At 42.2% G+C, this 21192-nt stretch overlaps 1 protein-coding gene across 9 annotated transcripts in view; it reads right to left on the minus strand.

Moving 5' to 3' along the window:
* Positions 1-21192, minus strand: part of MAGI2 (membrane associated guanylate kinase, WW and PDZ domain containing 2) — a 1367587-nt gene that overhangs the window by 202547 nt on the left and 1143848 nt on the right. The gene's annotated exons all lie outside the window — the stretch shown is intronic.

Consider the following 21192-nt stretch of genomic DNA (forward strand, 5'->3'; position numbering starts at 1 on the left):
GATCACAGGGCGCCAATTGCTTGTCTTGCCAGCACGGGGTCAGATGATGACTCATGACTGTCATGACTCAATTCCTGTGAGAACAAGCAGAGCGCTGGCACTCACAGAAACAATGCATTTCTCCTGATCAGAGCGATGCTGCAGCATCGCTCTAATCATGAGAAGCAATTGGAATATACAGTCATAAAGTACCCTAGGGAGACAAATAAAATCAATTAAAAATATAACAAGAAAAAGTTTTAAAAATTATGAAAAATAAAAACTCTTAAAAGTTCAAATCACCCCCCTTTGCCCCATTGAAAATAAATCAATTAAAAAGAATTAAAACCCCCCACATATTTGGATGAACACGTTCATAAATGTCTGATCAAAATATAAAATCCACCAATCTAATCGGTATATGCCATAGTGACAAAAAAAATTCCAAACACAAACATTATGTTTCTTTGGGTTGCCACAGCATTGCATTAAAATGCAATAACAGACAATCAAAACATCACATCTACACAAAAATGGTATAATTAAAAATGCCTGATCAAGACACAAAAAATAAGCCATCACTGAGCAATAGATCCTGCAAAATGAACACGGTACGGGTCTCGCAAAATGACGACAAAAACACTAGTCTTTCTTTTGGACAAACTTCTGAATTGTTTTCACCGCTTAGATAAAAGCAAAAGTATACATGTTTGGTATCTACGAACTCATACTGACCTGAGGCATCACAGTGACATGTCAGTTTTACCATACAGTAAACATAGTGAATAAGAAAAAATATAAACCATTGTGGAATTTAACTTTTTTCACTATATCTCCACATTTGAATTTTTTTTCCCGTTTTCCAGTACACTATATAGTAAAGTGCATGGTGTCATTCAAAAGTACAACTCATCACGCAAAAAAGAAGCATCATATGTCAATATTGAATCATAGAACCATAGAATCATATGGTAGAGATGGAAGGGGCCTCAAGGGCCATCGGGCTCCAACTACCTGTGAGTGCAGATTTTCTTAAATCATCCTAGCTATATATTTATCCAGATTTTCATGCTTGAAGATTTCTAAGGATGGAGAGCTCCACCACCTCCCTTGGTAGCCTGTTCTATTCTCTCACTGCCCTCACTGTCAGAAAGATTTTCCTAATGTCTAATCTGAATCTCCTTCCTTTTAGTTTCATCCCATTGCTTCTTGTACTTCCTTGTGCTAATGAGAACAGGATAGTTCCCTCTGCATTGTGACTTAATTTCAGGTATTTGTAGACAGCTATGAAATCTCCTCTCATCCTTCTTTTTTATAAACGAAACATTCCTAGTTCTTTTAGCCGGTCTTCATATGACATGGTTTGAAGACCTTCTACCATCTTGGTTGCTCTTCTCTGGACTTGCTCCAATATATTGATGTCTTTCTTGAATTGAAGCACCCAGAACTGTACACAGTATTCCAGGTGGAGTCTGATCAGAGCAGAGTATAGGGGAATAATGACTTCTCTTGATCTAGATTTAATTCTTGTCTTGATACATCCCAAGATTTTGCTGGCCTTTTTAGCTGCAGCTCCGCACTGTTGGCTCATGTTGAATATGGAATCCACTACTATGCCCAAGTCCTCTTCCCCGGTGCTATCACCTAGTTCTGTTTCTCCCATACTATATGTGCTTTTTACATTTCTTTTACCCAGATGTAGGACTTGCATTTGTCTCTGTTAAACACCATTCTGTTCTCCTTGACTGAAAAATAACAAAGTTATCCCTCTCGGAAGAAGATGAGGAAAAACGAAAATGACAATCTCAAAATACATGCTCCCAGTATAAACAAACTTCAGAGAAGCAGGATTTTTTGTAAAATACACAAAATAATCTATTAAGTCTATTTCAACATCAAATACATACACAGAAAAAAGCAAGAAATAAATTAGGGCAAACTATGCCAATACCAAAAGGACAAAAAGGTTTTATCAAAAAATATATATATATATATGTGTGTGAAAGATAGTATAAAGGACAGACAGAGACAAACCGCTAAACCACTATAGATTTGGTATAGCTGCTTTGTCATTTTGGTATTGGCATGCTTTGCTCCAATAATTTCTTTTTTTTTTCAATGCACTGGTATGTATGTGATATATGGTGCAATAATAAAGTGTGTGTATTTTGTATTTTTGTAGGCTTATATCCTAAACGGCTTTTACGTTCTGCTACATTAGTGAAAAATTAAGTTTTAAATAGAAACCATTAAAAAAAGGCTTTTGCAGGTAGATTATGTTGTTACATACTGGGTGACTCCCTCTAGCGTTTAAGGGGACATTCTTCGTACAGCACAGACATAAGCATTATATTTATATTTCATCATGGGAAAACTCCTTTAAAATTTTACTTGATTAACATAATAAAAGAAATAGCTGCATTTCTAATTAAGCCCTACTAGAAATATCTCTTCACCTTGAAGTTTGGTAGCAGCCGATAGAACCAAACAGATACAGATTAGTACAGATGACATTGATAAAATGCATTTTACATTTCAGCTGAAGCAAGGCTTTTAAAATTCTAGGTGTATCCCATGTCACCGAGACGGGATCATATCCCAAAAATTAATATGTAGCAAGTTTATCATAAAACGATTCATGACGTTTGGACAATATTCGCTAATTACCATACTTTACTGCAGAAAATGACATCAATAGAATGTCATTATAACATATCATCCTGACTGAAGTTAGCAAAAGTAAAAGCTTTGGTCATGTAGGAGTTCATTTTTAATTAGCTAGTAAAAAATAGAAATTGTAGTCACTCACCTCTGCTGAGGAGACGGCAGAGTATAAAGATCCCCGAATTTTCTATCAGTAAAGCGCAGCTAATTGAGTACAGTGTAGTGCACACATTTCCACATCAATGGGCACGCTACTTATCTCAATATGTTCTCACATTGTGAATGTCAAATAAAGCCAGGAGAAGAAGCGGTCATTACGAAGCTCATTGAAGCTCTTTATCAACCCAAATTATTTTCTTCATCACAGGACTACACACGTCTGTACAATTCAGAGCTCGGCACACGTAAGCTGCGATCACAATGTAACAGAAACCAGAATAGCTCAGTGCAAACACAGAACGATGACAAAGTGACGACAAATGGAATAGGTACAATGCAAAGATAGAAATGTCCTTCAGAACGTCTTACAATTTAGGGTCCTCGCCAGCAGTTCACTTGTCAAGGCCCCGTCTCCAAACGACTGAAGACAACATCTTCTATGCACCAACACGTCGTCAGAACAACTACAGTCTGACGAGGTGATGCAGCTAACCGTGATTAGAGGAGATGCGTACAGTTAGAGCTTAATGCCTCCAAACACATTTCAAAGCTTTGAATACTGATGGAGCCCATTATGTTTTGTTTTTTTCCTTTCTGTAGCAACAAAGTAACAGCAGTGCATGAAGCAGAACAGAAATGACACGCTTCACGTTTATCATCTCTAAAAATGTGCACTCAGGAAAATGTTTTTGCATATAGTTCAATTGCTGCCAGTAGCAAAATGTTTACTTTGGTCCTCTCACACGGCAAGAGCCAAAAAAAGTAACTAATCTAGCAGGACTGTGCAATTACTGCCTTATATTGCCTTGTGTTGGATTTTATAGTATTTTACAACTATTTTCCATGCATGTGGCAGGTTGTGCTATTAAATAGTGATGGCTTCGGTAACGAGCACCATCATATGCTAGGTTATGGTGTCACTATTGCTTACACTATTGCTCACACTGTTTGTTACATCTCGTGGCTCTCCTGAGGCAAGGACTGAGGCAGTCTCCCATTCCTTGCCTGCCACGAGCATTCCTGCTCAGCAGCGCCGAAGGTCTGCCAGACTGCGCAGTGTGCAGGAGATACCTTCTCAGAGAGGCAGCAGAAGGGTGACACCTAGTGGTTCTCCTGTTACAAGGAGTGAAGCGGTCTCCCATTCCTGGCCTGCCGCAGACTCTCCTGCTCAGCGGCCCCGAAGGTCTGCGAGGCTGCGCAATGTGCAGAGGTTTACTGCTCAGGGAAGCAGTGAGATTCCCGTTATCTCTGCACATTGTGAGACCGAGGATCCCGCCTCTATTTCCCAGAGGCAGGAGGGTGAGCATGTGCAATGCGTGGTGGGTCCTGATTCGCTCACTGACGTCACACGGCTTGATGACAAGGCTGGTGACGTGGTGAATCCTGACTGGCCAGGCTGGGACGTCGTGGACCCTGATTGGGTCAAGTCCGTCATCTTCGCCTCGCGCCCGCCCTCGGGTGGAGCTGCACCTCCTTAAAAGCTCCCCCTGCCATCATGGCGGCGCGCGACCGTCCTTCTATGTTTGGATGTCTGGCAGCGTGCTGCCACGCCACTGCTCAGGCATTACTGTCTCTTGTGGGCTTGGCCCTTGCTGCTCCGGCAGTACCTCGTTTGCAGGCCGTGTTCCTGCCTTGCTGCTCCGGCAGTACCCCCGTCAACAGGCCGTGTTCCTGTCCCAGGTGAGCTCCTCAAGTCTCCTTTGGACTCACCTGGTTATTGAAAGCACACGTGCGTGGGCACCTCTGTGCTACCCTCGTGCCATATTCTCGTGACTTCCACTGGCACACGTGCGTGGGCACCTCTGTGCTTCCCCGTGCAACAGGTACACCGAGCCGTGAGATCTGTGCCATACAACCCTCACGGGTTAGGGCAGATCGGTGTACATAGATCGTCTGTGACATTCCAGACGATCACTAGCAGCAACCCGCTCACTCTTCACCCACCATAGCGGCGGTCCCTTACACCGCACAGTGGACCTTGACCGGCGGAAGCAGTCCATTTCCCATCTTGGCACGCTTCCCCGGGTCCCCCTCGTAACACTGTTAGGTGGGCACGGTCCTTTTTATAGGCTCTTTGTTATGAATACACTGACTTTTGTTGGAAAGGTCATAGCTGATTTGACTGCATCTAGCATGGCGACTGACTACATTGTGAAGGCAGGTATATATCATAGAGGTGTTCGTCCTCTGTAAGATAAGCTGAAAGTTGCTCTGAACCTGTAGTGCCACAAGATTTGTTAAGGCATTCAGGGCCAGGATTATAGATAGCTAGAGTTATGGGCGGGTCTGGCTTTGCACATACCTTCACCTATAGGTATGTTTCATGCTTTTTAATGGTGTCTGTTTGTTTAACACATGGCTCTGTGTTGGAAACAGGCCTCCACAGTATGGCACTGAAGGAGGGGATCTGAAGTCTTCACCTGTATGGGCAGACTCCCACAGTTATGGACTGAGTGGAATGTTGTTTTTTTGTTATTTCCTTTATGCCACAAGAGGCTCTGTTTTATGCTGCTCAAAGTGGTTTATGCACGCAAAATAAACCCACTGGACTTTAGAAGCTGAAGAGTTCCTGTGTGCTACCTCAAAAACCAAGCCAAATGAGTAACCCCATTATAGCTTATATAGATTTTCAAAGTTGAAACTATGAAATTAATGTTATTATGGAAGACCATGGCCAGAATGAACAAATTGTAAAGATGACAACTGGGTGCCCATGGAAAAATCTGCCCATTGGCCACACGATTTTGTTTCAAAATCACGCACCCATTGGCCAGGAGTGCAAGAAGCTTTTGTTGCATGTGGCCAACTGGCTGTGTGATCTCACCCTAAACCCTTGGGCCATATTCCCGCATCTGCACTTCATGGTCGGAGTAAGAACTGTGATGTATGGACTTCTCATAGTTCCCCGGACCTGGATGTTGAATTTTTTGCATATTTATTAAAAAAGAAAAACTGAAATATCACATGATATTGGTCATAAGTATTCAGTCCCTTTGCTCAGTATTGAGTAGAAGCAGCCTTTTGAGCTAGTACAGCCATGAGTCTACTTGGGAATGATGCAACAAGTTTTTCACACCTGGATATGGAGATCCTCTGCCATTTTTCTTTGCAGATCCTCTCCAGTTCCGTCAGGTTGGATGGTGAACATTGGTGGACAGCCATTTTCAGGTCTTGCCAGAGATTCTCACTTGGGTTTAGGTCAGGGCTCTGGCTGGGACAGTCAAGAATGGTCACAGAGTTGATCTGAAGCCACGCCTTTGTTATTTTAGCTGTGTGCTTAGGGTCTTTGTCTTGTTGGAAGGTGAAACTTCGGCCAAGTCTGTGGTCCAGAGCACTCTGGAAGAGGTTTTCTTCAAGGACACCTCTGTACTTGGATGCATTCATCTTTCCTTCAATTGCAACCAGTCATCCTATCCCTGCAGCTGAAAAACACCCCATAGCATGATGCTGCCACTACCATGTTTCACTGTTGGGATTGTATTGTGAGGTGAATAGCAGTGCCTGGATTTCTCCACACATACCTCTTAGAATTATCACCAAAAAGTTCTATCTTCATCTCATCAGACAGAGAATCTTATGTCTCATAGCCTGGGAGTCCTTCATGTGCTTTTTTGAAAACTCTATGCGAGCTTTCATATGTTTTGCACTGAGGAGAGGCTTCCGTCAGGCTACTCTGCCATAAAAGCCCGACTGGTGGAGGGCTGCAGTGATAGTTGACTTTGTGGAACTTTCTCCCGTCTCCCTACTGCATCTCTGGAGCTCAGTCACAGCAATCTTGGGGTTCTCCTTTACCTCTCTCAACAAGGATCTTTTCCCACGATTGCTCAATTTGGCTGGACGGCCAGGTCTACGAAGAGTTCTGGTGGTCCGAAACGTCTCCCATTTAAAGCTTATGGAGGCCACTGTTCTCTTAGGAACCTTGAGTACTGCAGAAATTATTTTGTAACCTTGGGAAGATCTGTGCCTTGCCCTAATTCTGTCTCTGAGCTCCTTGGGAAGTTCCTTTGACCTCATGATTCTCATTTGGTCTGACATGCAGTGTGAGCTGTGAGGTCTTATATAGACAGGTGTGCGCCTTTCCAAATCAAATCCTAGCAGTTTAATTAAACACAGCTGGGCTCAAATGAAGGAGTAGAACAACCTCAAGGAGGATCACAAGGAAATGGATAGCATGAGACTTAAATATGAGTGTCTGAGCAAAGGGTCTAAATACTTATAACCATGTGATATTTCAGTTTTTCTTGTTTAATAAATTTGCAAAAATTTCTCCATGTCTGTTTTTTTGTGAGAAGATGGGGTACATTAAACAGAAAAAAATGAACTTTGACTTTACCAAATGGCCGCAATGAAAAAAAAAGTGAAACATTTAAAGGAGTCTGAATACTGTCCGTACCCACAGTATGTATATATATATATATATATATATACACATACATACACATATATATATATATATATATATATATATATATATATATATATATATATATATATACAGTATTGAATTTTGGTCAGAAGGCCCACAACCAGTTTGTGCATTGCTGACTGGGTCACCAAATATATCTGTGGATCCAGCTTATAGACTCAGCTCTGTTTATCCTGAAAGACACAGCATTTTCTTTTACATTTCTTACAGCTTTGTGTTCCAAAAGTCTTAACTCCTATTTTCGTATCTGTATGAGCCTAATAGGTTTTTATACATGGCTGACGTGAAAACCATTGTTATATCCGACAGAACAATAAAGCTGGAACTTGGTCCCCTCTTCAGGACACAAAACAGGGATGCTGATGGGTTACTATGGCAGCCGAAGGCCCATTTTCGTGGTTTTGGCCGTATATTGAGCTTCATAGGATACCATGATTTCATTTTATACTGTGATACTGAAGCAGGTTTAAGTCCCCTGGGAGAGGGTTAAAGAAAAATACTATTAAAAAACGTTTTGAACCCCATAATTACCCCATAACAGATATATCCATTATGGAGCAGGTCAGGATGCATGGCGTTGGGTATGGCAGAGAACAAATGGATTACTACAACAACCAGGGGCATGCTAAAGGCCACCGTTGCAGCTGTTTTGATACCTCTGTAAATTTCTGCAATAAATTGAGGTTTACAGGAGACCATGATTTACACAATATACTTAAAGTCCCTAAAAAAAATAAGACACAATTAAAACTTATGTACCCAAAAATGGTATGAATAAAAAAGCTCATCATGCAAAAACAAGCAAGCCCTCAGATCTCCATTGATGAAAAAATAAGGTTAATAGTCTTGGATAATGATAACAGATTTTTATTTTTTTACAGTTTACATGTATGAAAATTAGTATCGCCTTAAAAAGAGTGACATTTTTACCATACAATCAACACCATAAAAACAAAGCCCAAAACTATGTGATACTTGTTTTTTTTCCACCATATTATCCCACTTGCAATTTTATTCCCAATTTTGCAGTACATTGTATGGTAAAATGAATGGTGTCCTTCAAAACTAAAACTCATCCCACAAAAAAAAACCCTCGTATGGCTGGGAAATAAATCAAACCATTGCATTTACCCCAAAATGGTACTACACAAAAAACAAGTCATAACACAATTCCATAATCAGAAAAATAAAGTTATGGGTCACAGAAAACAGTGACACAAACCAACGTTAGCTGCAGTAGGAAGGGGTTAATTTACAACCCATGCCGATATAAAGAGTGTAGCAATATACAGTGCTTCACATGTTTAGTGCATTACATGTAAACTAAAAATATGATACGCATTTAAAGGAACCCTGTTAGCAGGTTTTTGCTACCTCATCTAAGTATGATGTAGGCAAAGAGACCCTGAATCCAATGATGTATCACAGTGCAGCAGTTCTGACACAATCAGACTTTATAGTTTTAGCAATGAAATATAGCTGAGAAAGCTAACCCCACCCACACCAGGCTCTCTATTTACAATGTCTATAGACAGATATCTGCTAATCACAGCAGGGGTTGTGCCGGACTGGCTGACATCTAGCTGACCTAGTCCGGCAATGATAGTCTTCTGAAGCTAAAACAAAGCAGGTAAATAACAGCACACAGTGTGATAAGAGACATATTGCTGAAATCTCTGTGTTAACCCCTACTACATGCTCTCTTCAGATTATATTTAAACTGATCATACCTCAATGTGTTTTTTTATGTGGGAAAAAAAAAGATTAACTGACTGATTATAATCAGTGAATAATCATTATTCACATTTGTAGAAGGCAATATAGAAAATAAATGTTGCTAAAAAAAAAAAATTCTTGAACCAAACATACAGACTGGAAAAGACAGAATTTCTGAATTAAAAGGATATATTAATATACAAAATATCTTAATATCCTTTATCATCGCTTTCATGGGTTCTTGTCCACATTGTGGAATTGTAGCCAAAATAACAAAGACATAACGTCTACTTCTTTTCCCTTCTCTAATGAAATATTATCACGCTTGGCAGTAATCCAGCTGAAAACTTCCCAAGTGTAAATGAAGACAGAATTGGAACAATTGCTATTTCTCCGCACGGCTCCAACTTTTCAATGTGCCAGTACTTGGTTTAACAGCATGTGTCATTGGAAGGCAGTGCACGCTAACTTGCATTCCCCTATAGACTCATGACAGATTTCCTTTTCACGTGCTATACAAGTGAAATTGGCATATGTCAATGTCTCAGAAAATGTTGACAGTGGCATACACCTTACATGTGAGAAATAAATATATGGCATGTATAGGGAATATAATCCCAGCGTGAAATTTGTAAACAATGCCAAACATGATTTGCAAGAAGAAATTGTCATTGGGGGAAGAAGGTGGAAACTTGATGCTATTGTGATTTGTTAACGGGTATGAAGATAATTTATATTATTATTCACCTCAATATAGTGTTGATCCAAGCATACTGAATAGCCATTTAGACTGTATATAAAATTACTTAAAGCGTGAAATCGGAATATATTCTATATAAACCGATCAGCCATGACATTAAAACTACCTGCTTGATATGGTCTAGGGTTGTCTCAGGATACTCAAGCCCCGCAGCTACAGTAGCTCATCTGTGGGATCAAATAAGTTGGGGCGCACTTTTCACTGCTTGCTCTTCCTTATAGTTATGGTATTAACCACCTGCTGCTTTAGAGATACCCTGAACCAGTCAAAGTAGCTCAGCTTCCGAATTTTCCCGATTTCTATATGTTACAATCAAAAACTGGCTACTAACTTTCCAATTTCTATATCCCACCTATTGACACATGTCATTACAATTAAATGGTCATTATTAGTGATGAGTGAGCACTACCATGCTCCGTACTCGTAACGACTTGAGCAGTCGGATGCTCAGATGGGCACGACTCATTTACCGAGCATAATGGAAGTCAACGGGGAACTGGAAGATCTTCTGGAAAAATGCTTGCATTCCCCATTGACTTCTATTTTACTCAGTACACGAGTTGCACCTATCAGCACCGAGCATGGTAGAGCTCGCTCATCCTTAGTCATTATTATTCACTTGACATCACTGGTTTTACTTGTAAGGTTTAATATTATAGCTGATCAGTATACTTACAATGTATATCTGTATGTGTGCAAGCAATAACATGAACAAAAACACTTTCCCTTTATTAATTCACACATTTCAAGAAAAGCACCACTGGAGGGTTTAGACACTGGGGACTTTATAAATGGCAAAAACACAAAACTATATTTTGTGAATATTCATGTCTTACCACCTCTGGTGGATTCCTTAGCACATAGATGGTCTATTCATAACATTGGCAATAAATTAGGGGGTTCAACTCCTGAGATTCCCACAGATGAGAAATACTGAGGAGTAATAGGACTTACTGAATTTGAGCTCCGAAAGAGTGTGGTTATGTCTGTTTAATAACGTACGGGAAAAAAAATGACACTTTGACATCGGCATTTTGGAAGAGGGCACCATCATTGTTTTTTCAAGGCAACTGTTTGGTCAGTTGCCAGTCTTTACGATCAGTGGTCATTGGTTTTTCACGGATAGATATATTTCAAAGCTTCTTCTATCCTGTCCAATGTTAAAGGGAACCTGTCACCAAATGTGGGGACTATAAGCTGCAGCCACGACTGTAGGCTCTTATATACAGCATTCTAACATGCTGTATATAAGAGCCAAGGCAGCTGTGTAGAGCGTAAAAAACACTTTATAATACTTACCTAAACGGTTGGTGCGGAGCAGATGGGTCGGATGGGTGTCTCCATTCTCCAGGTACGGCGCCTCCTCTTTCAGCCATCTTTGCCCTCCTTCTTCTGAAGCTAGTGTAGATGACGCATCCGATGTCATCCACAATAGCCAGCATTGAGGTCCCGCTCATGCACACTACAATATTTTGATCTGCTGTGCTCAGGGCAGATCACAGTGCGCCTGCGCAGGACCCCAGTGTCGGCTTGTGTGGATGGCGTAGGACGTGTCATCCACACTAGCTTCAGAAGACGGATGACAAAGATGGCCGAAAGAGGAGGTGCCGGTACCGGAGAATGGAGACACCCATTTGACCCATCTGCTCCGCACCGACTGTTTAGGTTAAGTAAAGTAAGTTAATAAAGTGTTTTTTTTTCATTCTACACAGCTTATAGGCCCCAAATCTGGTGACAAGTTCCCTTTAAACACGGGCATCACATGAATAACACACTGATGTCATTCATGTGCCATACGTGTTTTTCACTGACTCATAGACTTGTATTGGCCCTGGTCTTTTGTGCTGCTGGAAAAAAAATAGACATGTCTCCTTGAGTTCTGCATGGACACATGGTCCTTGAAAAACATGGATGTGTGAATAGCAGCATAGACTATAACTTGGCTTGATTCATGGATGTTTTCTCTCATTACTATATTTAATCATATGACTAGGAAATAACAAAGGAGGTGCAATTCATCGGTAGATAATATGTATAATTCTATAACATATATGAAAAACATAACTTCCAAGATCCCATCTTCATAACCTAATTGTATTTTATGAGGTGGTTTTAATAATGATACTGCAATTTAAAAGGGAATGTATCACAATAATTATTTTTATTAACAATTATATAAAAATGTGTTTTTAATTGAAATATAGGACATTTTTATATTTGTTCTTCAGACGCTGGGAGCTGCCATTTGCTTTGCTGGTGTGCAAGTCACACATCACAATTAAGGCATATCCAGGAGGGGCTGGGGGCATACACATCACAGGAAATGCTGGGGGCATATACATTACAAGAGGGGCTGGGGCATATACCTCACAAGAGGGGCTGGGTCATGGACATCACTGAGAGGCACATGGCTGTGGGGCACAGACAGCACTGGGGGGCACAGACAGCACTGGGAGGGCACATACAGCACGGGGGGGCACAGACTGCACTGGGGGAGCACAGACAGCACTGGGAGAGCACAGACAGCACTGGGGGAGCACATACAGCACTGGGGGAGCACATACAGCACTGGGGGAGCACAAACAGCACTGGGAGAGCACAGACAGCACTGGGAGAGCACAGACAGCACTGGGGAGCACAGACAACACTGGGGAGCACAGACAACAGGCATCACTAGGGGGCACAGGCATCAATAAGGAAGCACAGGCATCACTAAGGGGGCACAAGCATCACTAAGGGGGAACAGGCATCTCTAGGGGGGCACAGGCATCACTAGGTGGGCACAGGCATCACTAGGGGGGCACAAGCATCACTAGGGGGGCACAAGCATCACTAGGGGGGCACAGGCATTACTAGGGAGTACAAACATCACTAGGGGGGGCACATGCATCACTAGGGGGGCACACGCATCACTGGGAGGCTCAGGCATCACTAGGGGGCATAGGCATCACTGGTGGGGCACAGGCATAACTAGGAGGTACAGGCATCACTGGGGGGGGCACAGGCATCACTAGATAGAGCACGGGCATCACTAGGGGGAGCACAGGCATCACTGGGGGGTACACAGCACTGGGGGTGGTACACAGCATTGCAGGGAATGCTGGGGTTATACACAGCACTGGGGGGCTGCACACAGCACTGGGAGCTGTACACAGCACTGGAGGTGGCACATAGCACTGGAGAGCGGGCACACAGCACCGGAGGGCGGGCACACAGCACCGGAGCACAGGCACACAGCACCGGAGGGCAGGCGCAAGGCACACAGCATTGGAGGACGGGCACACACTGCTGAAAGCAGTGAAGCTGCTGTGGGACAGTAGCCCAGAGTGACCCACGAGCCGTAGGTTCCCTACTCCTGCTTTATGGGGAGGGTTGCCATTTCAATTTTAGCTTGAATTAGCAGAAGAGCCAGGACTGGCCCTGCCAATCGTCATCGGTGACACTGTCCACATAGCAGTATCACATTGCAGTAAAAAACAAAATGATGCTGCACTTTGATTTTAACCTTTATTTTTCCCTCAATTTGCAAACACCCAAAAGGGGAGGAATGACATCAGACTCGTGTGAGCAGACATCGCCCACATTTACTGCAACAGTAAAGCAAGCTAGAATGTTAGTTTTCATGACAAATGTCAGCAGCTGCTCCCTCTAGTGTTTAAAAGTTGAAAATGCCAAAAAAATGTAAATACATTTTTATATCTAAAAAAAACAATATTAAAAGAAACAAACAAGTAAAACATAAATCCTTTACATTTTTTCAATTGCTAATTTTTTTTATTTATGACACATTCTTTTTAAATAAGTGAATGACCTTATTTGCCATTGATGAAAAATTGTACATTTTTATCACATAAAATAGGGAAGCCTGATTTGTGATCACATTGTGCTTAGCGCCAGTACAATGATTCACATGTTCTATAGACTTAAAATTGGACAGTAAGTGTTGGCTTCTGAAGTGCCTATGATATTCTGGATTTTATACCTTTTGTTAAATCCCATCACTCTCAACCAAGAGGCACTGAAAAGCTGGATGCTCTTCCATAAATTACACTTACTGAAAGTACTAGTTTTCTTATGTCACAAATCAACTCATCGTGAAGTCAGTGATAGGACCCATGATGCTGCCGATGAGCAGTAATTATTGAGCTCTGGTCTTTATATCCAGACACATTGAAATTTATTACACAAAAAAGATAAATGCATCATCAGTTTCAGGAATGAAATTAGATTTCCAGTCTCAAGTACAAAAAGAGAACTGATTAATCTGAGTAAAGTATTAATATTGGTGTCAAAGTGCACTTGCTTTTCTTAAGTTCAATCAACAAATGATTGGGCCGAATGAGTCCGTAAGTTATGGAAAGGAAGACATAGCCAAAATTTTTGTCCTTAAAGAGACCTTTCACCAGTTTTAGAATGTTAAACTGGCTATATCATGGAATAGTGACTGCAGAGCTTAATAAAATATAGATTAAAAAAAAAATATCATCTGCAAAAATATTAACTTGCAAAATTTAGATTCTAATGTATGCAATGTCCAAGGGGGAATTTCCAAAGATTAGTCTATGGGGGTATGTACATTTTTCCCTGCAAGACACTTACTAATCAAAAGTAGAAGTCATGCAGGGGTAAAAAAAAATCACAGGCCCCAGAAAACCTTAGCTCAGGCTTTCTCTTTCACAGACATGTAATGATACACAGTTGTGCTCTCCTCATTTATCTCTGTACCACGTGTGTTGAGTACAGCAGAGCTATGGATCAGTACAAACACCTCTAGCAACTTTTATCTCTCTGCAGTCCAGTGGGGGAAAGTGTGGAGGGGTTTCTGAGTTAGTATACACATCTTTTGCACTTTTCACCTCAGTGCCAGTGCCATCCGACGGTCATCCAGCTGAAGCAAGACAGGAACTGAGGTCGGTGGGCTCCCACCACTCCGGCGATCATCTTAAGCTCACCGAGCACTTAGGCTATGTTCACACTAGAAAAATGATTTTTCTTAAGAAATTTCTTAAGAGTGAAGGATTAGTGCACCTGCGTTAAAAAACGCATCAAAAACGCACCTGCGTTTTTGCCGCGTTTTCGGTGCGTTTTTGGTGCGTTTTCGGTGCGTTTTTGGTGCGTTTTTACCGCTGGTTGCTCCCTGCGTTATTGTGCCAATTATCTATGGCAAAAAACGCAGTTAGCTGCAGAAAAGAAGTGACATGCTCATTCTTTTTCTTAAGAAAATCTACTGAAAGAATTTTCTTAAGAAAAAAACGCAGTGTGTGCACAGCTAATTTTTTTTGCCATAGGTTTTGCTGGGGAATGTCTGCAGAAAGGTTACAAGAATTTCTCAAGAAATTTCTGCAGCAAAAACGGACCCAAAACGCAGGTAAAAAACGCAGTGTGTGAACATAGCCTTAACTGTCCGGCCGGCTGCCACCTGTGTCCTTGCCACCTCCGCAGCTCTGTTACCTGCAGCAGTTTGATGAGATCACCTCATCACGCTGCTGCACTCTGGGCCGCGGTATGACGCGTTGGTGCCCTGCTCTGCTCCACTGACCTTGCTTGCAGCACAACGCTGATTTGCATGCAATGCCTCTGAAGCACTTCGCTTGCAGCTTAGCAATGTGTTATAGTGGCTAAAGCGACATGGCTGGGCCTCTCTTCTGCGGCTGTGATTGGGGCCTGGTGAAGAGGGGGGTCTGGCTTGGACCTGGGGCTTACTAAAGCTAAGTAATGACCCCAGGCCAGCTGGGTCCTACTCTTTACTGGGCCCCATACACCAGTCATGGTTGTAATGCCCTGATAATGGCCCTTGTCCATTTAAGAAGATGCAAAGAAAATATATGAAATGGGACCCGCTGACAAGTGATATTTGTAAAGTACAGTGGAACCTTGGATAACGAGAACAATCCGTTCTGGGAGTGTGCTTGTTAACCAAGTTACTCGTTCAGCAAAGCAAGATTTCCCATAGGAAATCATTGCAATGCAGACAATTCGTTCCACAACTTGTTAAATGTCCCATTCAGGTCCCCTATTGTGTCATTCCACACACGTACAAACACGTACAAACACGCACAAACACCCACAAAAACACACACAAACACACAAGCACACGCACATATTATGCTCACCTTATTTCCGTTCCATCGCCGGTCTCCTGGGACTTGCTGTTCTCTGGTACTGGCTGTGTATCGGGTTACCATAACGACGAGGGAGGAACTTCCGCTGCCAGAGCGCTGACGTCAAAGGCAGGAGTTGCTTGCCTCTGATTGGCCAGCGCGCTGCCTTTGAGTAGCGTCTGACAGCGGAACTTCCTGCTTCGTCGCTATGGTTGCCGATGCACAGCCTGGAGTGGAGCGGCGAACTACAGGACCCAGGAGGCCGGCGATGAAACTGAAGGTACACATATTATATGCTCACCTTACCTTCCATTCCATCGCTGGCCTCCTGGGTCTTGTAGTTCGCCGCAAGGATGTCACAATGAGCCGGCGGACTACAAGAACCATGAGGCCGGCAGTGGAACGGAAGGTAAGGTGAGCATAATACTGTATGTGCGTGCGTGTGTGCGTGTGTGTGTGTTTGTGTGTGTTTGTGTGTGCTTGTGTGTGTTTGTGTGGACTATAAAAGCGGGTCAGAGCGCGGTGGATGTATGGAACCGGAAGTGTGTGGGGTGAGGATTTTGCTCGTACAGCAAAGCTCTCTCATAAAGCGAGTTACAAAGTTGCAGAAAGCTTTGCTTGTTAAGCGAAATTCTCGATAACTGGGTTACTCGTTAAGCGAGGTTCCACTGTATAAGTAAATACGTGGTTGCCCGGCCTTGGGATACAATTCTGCAGTCATTCTAATTGGATTTTGTATGTAACCCCTTCTCATGCACAGTACCATGGAATCAATGGTGCTCTAAAAATAAAGAATAATAATAAACTATACCTCACGTTCGCCAATATTTATTCATATTCCGAGGCAGTCTACTGACAATATAGAGTTTTGGAAGTTTATAGAATACAAGATAACATCAGATGTAATTATAGATGCTGAAGCTGAAATGAGGACTAATGTTGGCCAGCATGCTTCTTCCATCCACACTGCCTGATCTCTATTTAACACTATGGTGTTAACTACTGAACAATCTACACTTCCTAGGAAGATCTGAGGGAACCGCACAGCAAGAAGCATGATTTTCATGGCAAATAAGAAATATATACTGTAAGCCATTATTTATATGAGTGGACCGAAGTGAATTGCTAATAGGCACTCAGCGGGGTTACACTGTGTTGACTGGAAGTTATTACAATTCTCTAAGGATTTAGAACTGGAACAGTTCAGAGCTTTAAAACACCTTATAGCCTTTCAGCTTAATAGACCATTAGGAAATCTGACCCTTATAAGCAATTTAACGCTCCACCCGGATGTATCCACAAGGCGGTTTGTGTTTTGCTTCATTGGGATTGCTGTGTGCCACGACTGTTCAACAATTACAATATGCCAGCACCATTACACAAGCGTCGCTAAAAAACCTGTAGACCTGTAGACACTTAGATCACATTGGTTTTACGAGATATTAGAAATCTCCTTATGTCTCATTTCTAAAGTCACCAAAGCAAGGAGATTTCTGTAGGATTTGCAGCTGCTATAATATTTCAACCCAACCACACAGACTAAAAAATAGTTTTATGGAAAAGAGCGGGCTAATATTAATCAATATGTGGATGCTGTACACTTCTGGCTGAATAAAATCCCAGAAACCATACACACCATATTCTAATATGGAGGATAAGATCCAGCAACGAAGTCCAAGATCGAGGCTGACCTTTATCCTCTGCTCCGTGCACAGTCAGATATATGGTCTCCCAGGATCAGGTTTGCCGGATTAACCCCTTTTGTTGCTTGAAAACACAATATTCTAAGTCAACTATACAGCTTATAAACTTTTTTTCATAGAATTAGAGGTTTATAATAAGGGACCACCTTATAGTGAAACCTTCAAGTGACCCTTCAGAAGAAGCTTTTATATGAGATAACATTATTTGTGGGTGTCAAATAACTTTTTCGCCTTTTCCCTATCTGTTTTTATTTCCTTAGAGCTTTTCCTCCCACCATTCTCCATAAAAATGTATGGGAAGAAGTTTTACTTTGATCTCTCAGTGCAGACAGATCTGTAGACAGATTTGAGAAGTTTGAGAGTGAATCATCACTGTAGATGACTGATAAGTGTGGAAAAAGGTATTTTTCTCTCTTAAAGGGAACCTGTCAAGTCCCACATGCGCTCTAACCTACAAGCAGGGTGATGTGTGGCCTAGAAACCCCTTCCTATCCATCCCCGTGTTGTAATATTGTGTAATATGAATGTATAAAAAAATGTTTATTACTTACATGTTCACTGTGTAAATGAGCAGAGGCTCTAGCCCCCTGGGTGTCACATTGCTTCGTGGGCGTTTACATGCCTTCTGTGGTATCACGTTCCTGTGAGCGTGATACCATGGATTTACATGAGCGATATCACTTTCAGCTCCTTGAGATCCCGTGCGTGCGCACTTACCATCCCGCAGCCTTGTTATCCGGGTGCTTACTTCTCGGCTTCAGACGCGCTCTGCGCATGGTCGAAAACGCAGGGGTCTTCTAAGCATGCGCAGTGCACGTCTGAAGCCGACAAGGAAGCACCGTAATAACATGACCGCGGGAATGACAAGTGCGCACGCGCGGGATCTAAAGGAGCTGATGGTGATATCGCTTATGTAAGTCCATGGTATCACACCCACAGGACAAGCATGCAAACGCCCACGTGGCGATCCAACTCCCAGGGGATTAGACCCCCTGATCATTTACAAAGGGAACATGTAAGTAATAAAACGTATTTTTATTACTTAAAAGTTTAGATATTAAAGTCTTAAAATGTCAGTCAAAAATAAATTGCATAAAAAAAAAATCTGACAACTTTCATAATACTTGATCAATTCCTGCTATTTTTCAAGGTCTCTGATTGCTGTTATGCAACTGAAGCTTTCATAATGAACATCTGGGATGGACACACAGTTTCATAGTGATCAGTGTGTTTTCTAAATAATTGCATCCATTATATCTCATTGCACAGATTTTTAAAATTTTGGAGAAAACCATGAAGGTTTTTTTGAATTTATTTTGACTGAAAGTAGATGTTTTAAAACTTAGGGAACTGATGTAATTGCACTGTAGGTGGGAGCTCTCAGCAGTTTTCTGATTTCTTTTTTTATGAAGGACTAGTTTTTGACCAATTCTGCTTGAGCAGATGTACAGTCATGGCCAAAGGTTTTGAGAATGACACCAAAATTATATTTTCACATGATCTGTTGCCCTCTGGTTTTTAATTGTGTTTGTCTGATGTTTACATCACATACAGAAATATAATTGCAATCATATTATGAGTACCAAAAGGTTATATTGACAGTTAGAATGAGTTAATGCAGCAAGTCAATATTTGCAGTGTTGACCCTTCTTCTTCAGGACCTCTGCAATTCTCCCTGGCATACTCTCAATCAACTTCTGGACCAAATCCTGACTGATAGCTGTCCATTATTGCATAAGCAATGCTTGCATTTTGCCAGAATTTGTTGGTTTTTGTTTGTCCACCCGTCATTCTGGTACCATTCTTTATTCATGGCTGTGTTTTTAGGCAAGACTGTGAGTGAGCTGATTCCCTTGGCTGAGAAGCAACCCCACACATGAATCGTTTCAGGATGCTTAACAGTTGGCATGAGACAAGACTGGTGGTAGCGCTCACCTCTTCTTCTCCTAATAAGCTGTTTTCCAGATGTCCCAAACAATTGAAAAGGGGATTCATCTGAGAAAATGACTTTACCCCAGTCCTCAGCAGTCCACTCCCTGTACCTTTTGCAGAATATCAGTCGGTCCCTGATGTTTTTTCTGGAGAGAAGTGGCTTCTTTGCTGCCCTCCTTGAAACCAGGCCTTGCTCAAGCAGTCTCCGCCTCACAGTGCGTGCAGAAGCACTCACACCAGCCTGCTGCCATTGCTGAGCTAGCTCAGCACTGCTGGTAGTCTGATCCCGCAGCTAAAACAGTTTTAAGATACGGTCCTGGCATTTGCTGGTCCTTCTTGGGCGCCCTGGAGCCTTTTTGGCAACAATGGAAGCTCTCTCCTTGAAGTTCTTGATGATGCAATAGATTGTTGACTGAGGTGCAATCTTTGTAGCTGCGATACTCTTCCCTGTTAGGCCATTTTTGTGCAGAGCAATGATGGCTGCACGTGTTTCTTTAGAGATAACCATAGTTAACTGAAGAGAAACAATGATACCAAGCACCAGCCTCCTTTTAAAGGGTCCAGTGGTGTCATTCTTAATTAATCATAACTGATTGATCGCCAGCCCTGTCCTCATCAACACCCACACCTGTGTTAATGGAACAATCACTAAAACAATGTTAGCTGCTCCTTTTAAGGCAGGAATGCAATGATGTTGAAATGTGTTTTGGGGGTTAAAGTTCAGTTTCTTAGCCAATATTGACTTTGCAAGTAATTTCTGTTAAGCTGATCACTCTTTATGACATTCTGGAGTATATGCAAATTGCCATTAGAAAAACTTAAGCAGTAGACTTTGTAAAAATTAATATTTGTAGCATTCTCAAAACTTTTGGCCATGACTGTAGCTGGATGCCATCGATTGCGTCAGTGTCCGGCTCCATGCACTCTCTGCAAAGTGGATACACACAGCCACAGAATGTGCGTAGGACGGACAAACAAGACACTGTAGACCAGCTTTTTATTAGCTATGGCTACTGCCTTTGTCACACTATGGCTCACTTGTAGATTAAAAAAATACAATAAAACTTAAAATAAGCTTTCTAGTAAATAAAAAAAAACCACATGATAAGTTGGAAGGAAGATAAAGATGAGGAAAGGAAACCATAGAAATAAGGCTGGGGCCACAAGGGGCACTACTGCGATGCTCGCATGACACTCGGCTCGCGCTGGCAGCACAGCGGGAGCCGAGTGTCAAGCTAGTATCCCTGCGACTGCGGTCCGACTGTGCGAGCGGGCCTCAGCTGCGGGAGGCGGCACGGCTACCAGGAGGGGCAGGCCAGTGCTGCGGAGGGGAGGGCCGGCACGGAGGAGGATAGGGAGTGATTTATCTCCCTTTCTCCTCTATAGCCGGCTATTGCGATTCTCGCTCTGCACGCGCGGTATATCGGTGTATCGCGAATGCATTGCGATTTTTCTCTCACCCCATTCACTTGAATGGGTGCGAGAGAAAAGAGTCTCGCATTACAATCGCAGCATGCTTCGATTGTTTTCTCGGTCCGATTAGGACTGAGAAAATAAACGCTCATGTGCGCTGACACACAGGCTAGAATTGGTCCGAGTGGAATGCGATGTTTTATCGCACTCCACTCGCACCGATTTTCTCGCCGTGTGGTTTAGGCCTAAGAGAAAGTGTATTTCTTGCCCCTCCTTCTAGCATTGTTCCCTCCCCCATGTTTTAATGTTGGGAATTACTGATGTAAATATCTAAAATCA

The sequence above is a fragment of the Anomaloglossus baeobatrachus genome, chromosome 4 (assembly GCF_048569485.1).
Source record: "Anomaloglossus baeobatrachus isolate aAnoBae1 chromosome 4, aAnoBae1.hap1, whole genome shotgun sequence".
NCBI classification, from domain to species: Eukaryota; Metazoa; Chordata; class Amphibia; order Anura; family Aromobatidae; genus Anomaloglossus; species Anomaloglossus baeobatrachus.